The sequence below is a fragment of the Sus scrofa genome, chromosome 1, assembly GCF_000003025.6.
Source record: "Sus scrofa isolate TJ Tabasco breed Duroc chromosome 1, Sscrofa11.1, whole genome shotgun sequence".
Taxonomy (NCBI): Eukaryota; Metazoa; Chordata; class Mammalia; order Artiodactyla; family Suidae; genus Sus; species Sus scrofa.
In genome coordinates, this window is record NC_010443.5 from 238454866 (window position 1) to 238465960 (window position 11095).

General features: G+C 39.3%; 1 protein-coding gene across 7 annotated transcripts in view; it reads left to right on the forward strand.

The window, feature by feature from the left end:
* Positions 1 to 11095, forward strand: part of FRMPD1 (FERM and PDZ domain containing 1) — a 140404-nt gene that overhangs the window by 83555 nt on the left and 45754 nt on the right. The window contains exon 1 of one of the 7 annotated variants that reach the window (XM_021066194.1): positions 3120 to 3176. The exons of the other annotated variants lie outside the window; for them this stretch is intronic. The gene's annotated coding sequence lies outside the window, so the exon portion shown is untranslated. Of the gene's footprint in view, positions 1 to 3119; positions 3177 to 11095 lie in introns of those variants that run through there. 7 annotated transcript variants of the gene reach the window in all.

Below are 11095 nucleotides of genomic sequence, written 5' to 3' on the forward strand. Positions count from 1 at the left end.
TGACATGTTTCAAATTTCTGTGTGAATAATATAATACAGAAATGTATTATATGTTTTATAATACAGAAATGTATTATATGTTTTAAGCCATTGCTTAAAAATGGCAACATTATGACATTATATTATAAACTAATTTTTAACCATTTTTCTTTGACCTAAATTATCTTCTTAATACCTTTGTCTAACTAGGGAGTGATAAAATTATAGGATACTTTTCCACTTAATTATACCATTTTTTCGCTCCTACAATGTTCGTTTTTATATAGTTACATAATATTCTCTTGGTGATTTCTTTTAGTGTTTTTAAGCTTAGAAAACCCCCGCCCAATAATTAATTAATTTCCAATTTGATAGTTTAAGATATTTCATATCTAATTTTTTAATTTGAAGTTTATTTTAATGTAGGGTTTTTGAGGGGGTTTTTTGTCTTTTTTTTTTTTTTTTTTTTTTGCCTTTTCCAGGGCCACTCCTGCTTCATATGGAGGTTCCCAGGCTAGGGGTCTAATCGTGAACTGTAGCCACCGGCCTACACCACAGCCACAGCAATGCGGGATCCGAGCCACGTCTGCAAGCTACACCACAGCTCACGGCAACGCCAGATCCCCAACCCACTGAGTGATGCCAGGGATCAAACCCACAACCTTATGGTTCCTAGTCAGATTCGCTAACCACCATGCCACGACAGGAACTTCTAATGTAGGTTTGAGATGAAGATCTAACTTGATTTTTTTCCAAAATAATAAGTGGTGTTTGCATCACCATTAAATGTGGGTGATCTTTCCTTTCTTCACTGACTTGTGACCTTTCTTTTATCACACATGAAATTCCTGTGTCTGTGAATGGGAAATTTATCTCTTCCTAGTCTAGCTATTCTGTTCCGTTGAGCTAACTGCTTGTTTTCGCACACCTGTATTAAAAGTATTTACATTTATTATCTCCTAAATTAGACTTTTATTACTCTACTTTTTCTGTTTTTTAACTCTTATTTGACATTTGCACTTTAAAATAATTTTATTGTAGTATTAAAACAATTGTGCATAATATTTACTGAGTTATGCTTAATCTGGAAATGTTGGTTTTATAGAGCAAGATTTGAAAAGCTAAGAGCTTGATGAATTTAATACCTTCTTCTTGGTGCTTGGTTTTATCTTCAGGGCTGAAAAATATTTCTTTCAATTTATCTTGGTTTCTTTTTTTTTTTTAATTTTTTGTCTTTTGTCTTTTGGGGGCTGCACCTGCAGCATATGGAGGTTCCCAGGCTAGGAGTCCAATCGGAGCTATAGCTGCTGGACTATACCACAGCCACAGTAACGTAGGATCTGAGCCATGTCTGTAACCTACACCACAGCTCATGGCAACGCCGCATCCTTAACCCACTGAGCGAGGTCAGGGATCAAACTCACAACCTCATGGTTCCTAGTCGGATTCATTTCCACTGTGCCACGATGGGAACTCCTATTTCAAGTCTTAATTCTAATGAACACACGCATGTGCCTACACCCACACATACAGGCATACATATGCACATGTGCACACACATGTACATCATGGCATCTTAGTGTCAGCAGCCGTTGCTGTTGGTTTTGTACTCTTTCCAAATTTACTTATTCATTACAACCATGGTCTGTTTACTAATTGTGAATATGGTATTTTTGACCTTTTTAACATTCCTAATGATGTAGAAAGACCATTTCAGGTGCCAAATTTTTACTGCCTTTTGACCCATAGGCCAAAGGGGAAAGATTTAAGAATAGGTTAGGAGGTTCTTGCACTGAAGCTGCAGGGTTACCAGTCTCCTGCACCTCGTTTTAAAAGTAATAACGGACATGCGTATGTGTTTAACTGAATCACTTTGTTATACGGCAGAAAATATCACAACCTTGTAGATCAACTACACATCAGTAAAACCTAAAAAAATGAATAATATAAATCAACTATACCTTTTAAAAAGAACCAGAAAATAATAAAATAAAAGTAATAATGGAATAACTTCTCCTCCTCTCAGGTGTATGCCTTCACCCTATAGCACTACGGTCACAGTATGTACGTTCAGTGGTCCTCTAGATACTGTCACAGCCACAAGCATAGTCCTATGATTATGAGTCCACAAGAAATTTCTTCCTGGTATAGCCTGCTACTTCTATTTCTTCTTTCTTTGAGTAAACGTTAGATTAAAAATCCAGCTTATACCAGACTTTAGCTTTTAAAGTCACTCGAGCTGAACATAATACAGTGCTTAAACATAGATTCAAAATAGTTTCTCCACATTCTGCTGGCACCCAAAGGTGAATTCTTTGTTGTTACAAGATAGAGGCAAAATAAATTTTCCAACTTATCAGAGAGCAGGTTAAAAAGCTAGAGAATATTTGAAACATAATCTATCTCCATCTGGTATTTTTCCTTCTCAACATTATTGATCAGCTTAGTGTGAACTATGACCCATAAAATAGAGACTTAGTCCACACCAGGCTATTTTCATGATCAATTTCACATGTTTTTTTCCCTAGTTCTTCTTCAGGCTTGAATCACTTATCTGACAGGAATTCCATTAGTGGGGCCACAGGTCTTATGCTGTTCCAATATAAAATATAGGGATGACATCAGATTTATGATCGAAACTGTTACAGAGGCAGCAGGCATAGGTTTTTGAATTGTCAGTGCTTATTTTAATATTTATAAGATTCTTCAGAGGAGGAAATTTTGCGACAGAGATCATTTCCTTCAGTTCCCTGTCAAAGTTCAACATTCTTAGTGAGACGAGGCTGCCATTTGGTCCTGTTCTTAAGCAGTCCCTTTCCAAACAAAAGCTGAAATGTGGCTTTGGGGGAAAATGTCAAATCCTGACTTTGGGCCAAAGCTCCTGACACTGTCCAGGGATTGGTCAATGCACTGGGGCCTCGTCTGTCTACATTGTTGAGAAACACACCATTCCAAAGGGGAAAGTCGGATAAATGAAGCCTACCCACGTAAAAAGCATCGCAGTGAATTCTGTTGTACCCATGGGGTAAGGTTTGTGGGGTTTTGAATTTATTTTATTTTTTAAAAAATCTTCGGTTGCACTCACAGCATGCAGAAATTCTCTGGCCAGGGATTGAACCCACACCACGGCAGTGACCCAGGCCACAGCAGTGACAATGCCAGATCTTTAACCTACTGCGCCACCAAGGAACTCCCAGGTTTGTGGGGTTTTTTTGCTTTCCCAACATTTATTAAGCCTTACTCTATGACGAGCATTGAGTTTAGCACATGGGGGCAAGAAAGACATGGTTTTTGTCATACAAACTATAGTCTAGAAAGGACAAGAGATTCCACACTGGCATTGCAAATGTGATCTATGCTTCCAAAAGGCATGCGTAGGTTCAGCAGAGGGAGAGGGATATTTCTGCGAAAACCAGAAGGTGGAGTAGAAGCTGGGCGGGTAAAGTATATATTTGGACATTTGGGGAAGTCTCTAGAATGTGTACGTCAGGGGTTGGGGGCTACTCTAGGCAGAGGGAAGCACTTGTGTATTTGAGGAACTCAAAGGAGACTAGTTTGGCTGGAACAAAAATGTTAAGAGAGGCTTGGTTGTAGAGGCACAAATGGTAGGAAGGGGCTGTGTTCAGCCATAGTAAGGATTTTGGATTAGGCCATTCGGTCAGGGCAGATGTATGAGCAAGATTGCATTTATAAAAGCAGTCTGGCTGCTGGATGGAGAATCAGTCAAGTGAAACAAGAATGAAAAGTGGGGAGACCAGCTTGGAGACTGTTGCAGAAATCTGTCTGCAGGGCAGGTGATGGGGTCCTGAAATAGACTATTGGCCACGGACACTTAGAGCAACGTGGATGGACCTAGAAATTATCATGCTAAGTGAAGATGGTCCGACAGTGAGACACCAACATTATATGCTATCACTTAATGTGGAATCTAAAACAAGGACACAATGAACTTCTTTGCAGAACAGATACTGACTCACAGACTGTGAAACACTTAAGGTTTCCAAAGGAGACAGGTCGGGGGGTGGGGGGGGTGGGCTGGGGGGTTGGAATGGCGTTGCTATAAAATTGGGTTGTGATGATCATTGTACAACTAAAACTGTGATAAAATTCATTGAGTAATTACAAATAAAAATAAAAATTGGAAGTACAAAAAAAAAAAAAAAAAAGAAAAGAATGGTGACCATGGAGATAAAGAGAAATGGACATCTTTAGAGATCTTTTGGAGTGGTGACTGATAGGCTATTAGGGGTAAAAGCAGGGTACAGTCAAGGATGACTCTCAGAAGTCTGGGGTAAGCAACTGAGCACTGTCGTCCTGGTACTGTTGATGAGCTCTGGCACATGGAGAAGATGGATCCTGACTAGGACCACAGCCTTAAGGCTGGGCTGTATCAAATTAAGCAAAACTTCAAGGACACATGACCAACACTGAACTCTGTTACTTACATTCAAACTGTCTACTGCGCATTAGAGACTTATGTACATTTCCACCTTTGCTAATCTTATTAGAGGTACTACTTTTGTATCATGCTCTCTATATGCAGTATTTTGCTCATGTATTCACCTCAGAAGCATAGATGCTTTCTGTGGGCAAAGTAATTCACTTAGTACTGTGAGAAATACAGAGGTGGATAAAAAGTGGTTTCAGCATTCAAGAATTTATAGTCTATTGGCGTGATGTATCGAGTCGGATAGCTATCCCTGAAGGTTGAGGTGCTCGCTCTAGGCCAGAAGAGAAGGTCAGAGCTCAGAGATGAGAGAACTTGTGTCTAGCTAGGAAATCAGAGAAGGCTTTTTGGAAGAGGTGGCATTTGAGCTGGGCTTTGATTGGCCTCCCATTTTCCTGTGAGGCAGCTGCATGAATTAAGGCCCAGATGTAAAACTGGTGCCGCAGGTAAGATTAGGCTGGAATGAAGGCCTAGGAAGGAAAATGGGTGGAGAATGTTGGCCAGGATCTGAGGCCTAAAGACAAGGGGCCATGCAGGTAGGTTGAGGAGTCTAGCTTTATTCTGTGGGTGCTGGGGAATTGAAGGTGGGGGGTGGGGCAGAATAATCCAACTCTGCCTTAGGAAGGGGGTTTGAACCATGGTGAAGAAGATGCTCTGGAGTTCCCGTCGTGGCGTAGTGGTTAATGAATCTGACTAGGAACCATGAGGTTTCGGGTTCGATCCCTGGCCTTGCTCAGTGGGTTAAGGATCCAGCATTGCCCCAGGAGTTGTGGTGTAGGTCGCAAAGGCGGCTCGGATCCTGAGTTGCTGTGTCTGGCGTAGGCCAGTGGCTACAACTCCGATTCCACCCCTAGCCTGGGAACCTCCATATGCCACAGGAGTGGCCCTAGAAAAGGCAAAAAGACCAAAAAAAAAAAAAAAATGCTCTGGAAGGGTATTTTCTAAGCTGTGTTTTCATGTATGTCTAAGATTCACAGGCTTGTGTTACTTTGCTGATGTAGAGCCTTGGGGCAGTTCCTTACTGTGCTTGATTTATCTATTCTTTATTGGGTAGTTTCAAGTTTTTCCGCTACTCTAAATAAAGCTATGGTAAATATTTTTGAATATTCAAGAGCCAGGGTGTTTCGAGCTCATATTCTCTTCTGGGACTTTATGGCACAGAGAACACAGAGATGAATAGATACCACCCTGTTTCTATGACTAGAAACTCATAGTCTAGTGCAAATAATATTTTATTTGGGGAGGGAAGTTATTATTTTGAGGAATGTCAGTCAAGATAGTACAGAAGATTGAAGAAAATGATCAGATTTTAAATTCATGTTATAATTTCTCTGATAAATTTCCAGGAAGACTGACTAGCCAATTTATATGGTCAGCCTTAAATCCCAAGGCCTACACATGTTGGGCTTTATTATTTTTATTCATATTTGTTGCTTTAGTAGACATGTAGTAGTTCTCTGTAGTCCTTTTAATTGTGCTTCTTTAATTACTAAAGTTGGACATTTTCTGTTATTTACCAGCTTTATTTCTTTATGTGCGACTTGTCAGTTTACTGGCTTTGAGCATGTAAATGTGGGAATTTACTGCATGTATTTATGCCTGTTCTGCATATATTTGTATTGTAAGCTTTTTCTCCTTAGGATTTTTTTTTCTTTTAGGGCCGCATCCTTGGCATATGGAGGTTCCCAGGTTAGGGGTCTAATTGGAGCTGAAGCCGCCAGCCTATACCACAGCCACAGCAATGCAGGATCTGAGCCGTGTCTATGACCTACACCACAGCTCACGGCAATGCCGGATCCTTAACCCACTGAGCGAGGCCGGGAATCGAACCCGCAACCTCATGGTTCCTAGTTGGGTTCGTTAACCACTGAGCCACAATGGGAACTCCAGGATTATTATTATTATTTTTAATGGCTGCACCCCTGGCACATGGACGTTCCCAAGCCAGGGATTGAATCCAAACCACAGCTGTGACCCATGCCACAGTTGTGGCAATGCCAGATCCCCCAACCCACTGCTCTGGACCAGGGATAGAAACTGTACTTCTACAGTGACCTGAGCCACTGCAGTTGGATTCCTAATCCACTGTGCCACAGCACAAACTCCTTTCCTTAGCATTTTGATTTATTCATTTTCAACAGCTCTATTTAGATATAATTTACAAACATATAATTCATCAACTTAAAAAGTACAATTTATTGGTTTTTAGTATATTCATAGGGTTGAACAACCATCACCACAATCAATTTTGGAATATTTTCGTCACCCCCAAAAGGAACTCCATACATATTAGGAGTCATTCCTCATTTCCTTCGAAAACCCTCTTCCCTCAGCTCCAGACAATCACTAATCTACTTTCTGTCTCTAAAGATTTACCTATTCTAGACCCATCGCATAAATGGAATCATGCAATCTGTGGTCTTTTGTGGCTGACTTCTTTCACTTAGCATAATGTGTTCAAAACTCAAGCATGTTATAGCACATATCAGTATTTCATTCATTTTTATTGCTAAATAAAGGTGTGCTGTGGGATATTTTCTTTGTCATTTCATTAGTTGGTATACATTTTTGGGTCGTTTCTTCTTTGGGGCTATTATGAATACTGCTGCTATGAACATTTGGATGCAAGTTTTGCATTAACATATGTCTTCATTTCTCTTGGGGATAGCCATACCGAGAAGTGGAATTACTGGGTCATATCATATTCAATGTTTAGTCTTTTTGAGGAACCGCAAGACTGTATGAGGGTTCCATTTTCTCGACATCTTTGCCAGTACTTTACCTTTTTGTCATAGCCATCCTAATGAGTGTGAAGTGGAATGTCATTGTGATTTTGATATGCATTTCCATAATGGTTAATCAGCTTTTTATGTGCTTCTTGGCTATGTGTATATTTTCTTTGGAGCAATGGCTATTCAGATCATTTGCCCTATTTTTACTTGGGTTATTCGTCTTTCCTGTATAATTACATCATAAGAATTCTTTATGTATTCTAGATGCAAGGTCCTTATTAGATCAGTGATTTACAAATATTTTCTCCCATTAGTGTCCTTTGAAACACAAAGGTTTTTAATTTTATTTATTTATTTATTTATTTATTTATTTATTTATTTGTCTTTTTGCCTTTTCTAGGGCCGCTCCCACAGCATATGGAGGTTCCCACGCTAGGGGTCAGTACATACAGACAGATTCATTTCATTCTTTTTTTTTTTTTTTTTTTTTTTCTTTTTCTTTTTTGGTCTTTTTGCCTTTTCTGGGGCCACACCCGTGGCATATGGAGGTTCCCAGGCTAGGGGTCTAATTGGAGCTGTCGCCGCCAGCCTACACCAGGGCCACAGCAACTCGGGATCCGAGCCGCATCTGCAACCTACACTACAGCTCACGGCAACGCCAGATCCTTAACCCACTGAGCAAGGCCAGGGATTGAACCCTCAACCTCATGGTCCTAGTCGGATTCATTAGCCACTGAGCCACTACAGGAACTCCCAAAGATTTTTAATTTTGAAGAAATTCAAGTTATCTATGTTTTAATTTCTTGGTTGTGCTTTTGGTATCACATCAAAAATGACACTGTATTTTCTCTTAAGAGTTGTATATAGTTTTAGCTTTTATATTTAGGTCTGTGATCCATTTTGAGTCAATTTTTGTGTGTAAGAGGAAGAGCTTATAAGCTTCTATCACTTAAATTTCTCCTTGTGTTTTCCTATCCCGTTTCTCAATTTTTTTATTTACTTGTATTTGTGTATTGGTTATTGAAATTTCACGTTCAAGCCATCCATCTTCTGTCTTCTGCCGGTCTCTAATTCTCCAATCCTTGAAATGTGTCTTCTCTCCAGAGCTAGCATAAAGGGGCCATATTTATTTCTAGATTTTATAATTCTTTTAACCTTTTTGAAATTTAGTACCTTTGGTGTTTAGTAGCACCATGTGGTAATTTTGTCACCCTATTGAATTATTTCTGGCTAGCCCCTTAATATTTTAAAAGATTTTCTAGAATCTCTCTTCAGTTTCATTGGTGAAGGCCATGCCATGCAGTTTTGATCATTGCCTCTGTCTAATGGGAGCAGATTATGATTGTGATCTGTCGAAGAAAGGAAGGTGATGGGCATATCACACACAAGTGTACCCACATGTAAGTGAGTGCTCCCCCATCTTGTTTATCCTCGTTCCTACAGCAGTATTTATAGAGTTTGAGTCCAGGCTCCTAAGTCAAATCATCTAGTTTCAAGCACAGCTCTTTTAAGGCTTCTGGACCTCGAGTTCTTCATATTTTGGAGGCCTACTCTACATTATATGAAACATAACATGCAAAATCTACCCAATCTCACAATGAATATTTCATATGACTATGATATTTGACAAATTGACAAGATACGTTTTAGGTATTTGCTCTAGTGTCTGTTAATACAATTTGCAGTTAGAAATTCTTTTTTTTATGTGAGAGTCTCATGTATTTTCCGTAGATTTTCATAGGCTCTAGATCTGTGCTGTCCAGTATGGTTGCCACTATCTAAAATGACTATTAACATGCAAACTATTGCCTTTGGATTGGATTAGCAATGAGATCCTGCTGTGTAGCCCTGGAAACTATGTCTAGTCACTTGTGATGGAGCATGATAATGTGAGAAAAAAGAATGTATACATGTATGTGTGACTGGGTCACCATGCTGTACAGTAGGAAAAAAATGTATTGGGGAAATAACAAAAAAAAAATAGAAAATAAAATAAAATGACTATTAAGCATTTAAAATGTGGCCAATATGACTTTGAGGCTGAATACTTTATTTTATTTTAATTAATTTAAGGGTAAAGACTGATAATTCAGTTATTGGAAAACTTTTTTTTTTTTTTTTTTTTTTTTTTTTTTTTTTGTCTTTTTGCGCCCTGAGCAAGGGCAGGGACGGAACCCGCAACCTCATGGTTCCTAGTCGGATTCGTTAACCACTGCGCCACAACGGGAACTCCCTGGAAAACTTTTAAGTATGTTTGGAAGAACTAGGACATGAAGTCTTATTTTTAACTGTAAATTTTATGAAATCTGAGAATTTCTGGTGAAAATAGAGTGTCCAAATTGATATGCTTTGTAGGTATAAAATTCACACTGGATTTTGAAGACTAATATGAAAAAGAGGATATCTCATCAATAATTTTGATGTTGATTACATGTTGAAATGATAATATTTTGGCTACATTGGATTAAATACAAATATATTAAAAGTCGCTTGTTTCTTTTTCCTCTTTTTCCCCCTTTTTCAGAGGGCTATTAGAGAACCTACATTTACAAATGTGGCTTACATTATACTTGGTTTGGTCAGCACTGCCCTAGAAGCTATACTGCAGTGCTTTTGAAGAAAGTAGCCCACCTTCAAAATGCCCTCCCCAGCTATGTCAGTTTAAGCAAGTTAAAGTCCCTCAAAGCAAGATTCAGCCTTCTTATCGATAAAATAAAGATAAAAATCAGGAGTTCCCTTATGACACAGTGGGTTAAGGATCCAGCATCATCACAGCAGCAGCTCGGGTCTCTGCTGTCATAGAGGTCCAGTCCCTGACCCAGAATCTTCCATGTGCTGCACGCATGGCCTGAATAAATAAATAAATTAATTAATTAAATAGAGATAATAATTATACCCACCTCACAGATGTGTTGTGAGGGTCAAGTGAGCTGTGAAAATAAGTTCAATCTCTCCCTGGTACATAATCAGTGCTCAGTAAATGTTATCTATGTCTATTGTTCAAGTTATGCCTACTGTTATCATCATTAGTTTATCAAGATTTTTTTTTTTAATCTGGGAGAATTTTTAACCAGTATCCCATCAAATCTCTATTTTCATTCAGTACTTATTTTCATTTTTCAAAATGTAATCTTCCCAACCAGGAATCCAGCATTCGTTTTACTTGTGTTTTCCTTTATTGCATCAGCTCATTAAGAATGCAAAGTACCCGGAGTTCCCACTGTGGCTCAGCAAGTTAAGGACTGGGCATATCATCTGTGAGGATGCAGGTTCAATCCTTGGTCTCAGCTAGTGGGTTAAGGATCTGGCATTGCCACAAGCTGCAGTGTAGGTTGCAGATGCAGCTCAGATCTGGCGTGGCAGTGGCTATGGCATAGGCCAGCAGCTGCAGCTCCAATTTAACTCCTAGCCCAGGAATTTCCACATGCCACAGGTGTGGCCCTAAAAAGGAAAAGAAAAAGAAAAAAAAAAAAAGAAGAAGAAGAATGCTGAGCACCAGATACACATTCACCTACTCTGTTTTGTCATTGTTGTTTTGTGTGTGTGTGTTGTGTCAGGGTTTGAATCAGAGCTGTAGTTCCTGGCCTACACCAAAGCCACAGAAAGTTAAGTCACAGGATCTGAGTCATAACTCCGGGCAACACAGGATCCTTAACCCACTGAACAAGGCCAGGGATGGAACCTGCATCCTCATGGATGCTAGTCAGATTCGTTTCTGCTGAGCCACGACAGGAACTCCCTCAACTGCTCTGTTTTTAATGAATTGTTGGATGCTTTTTGTGGTCCACTTTGTGTGTTTATCTGCAGCTCTTCTACATTTATTTTTTAAGCAGTAGCAATTCTCTGGGTGGATCATTTTTAGGTGTAGGTCATCATCTCTTTGAGAAAAAAAAAAAGATAGTGCTTTTCCATTTCCTAGGCTTATTATTCTCTTATA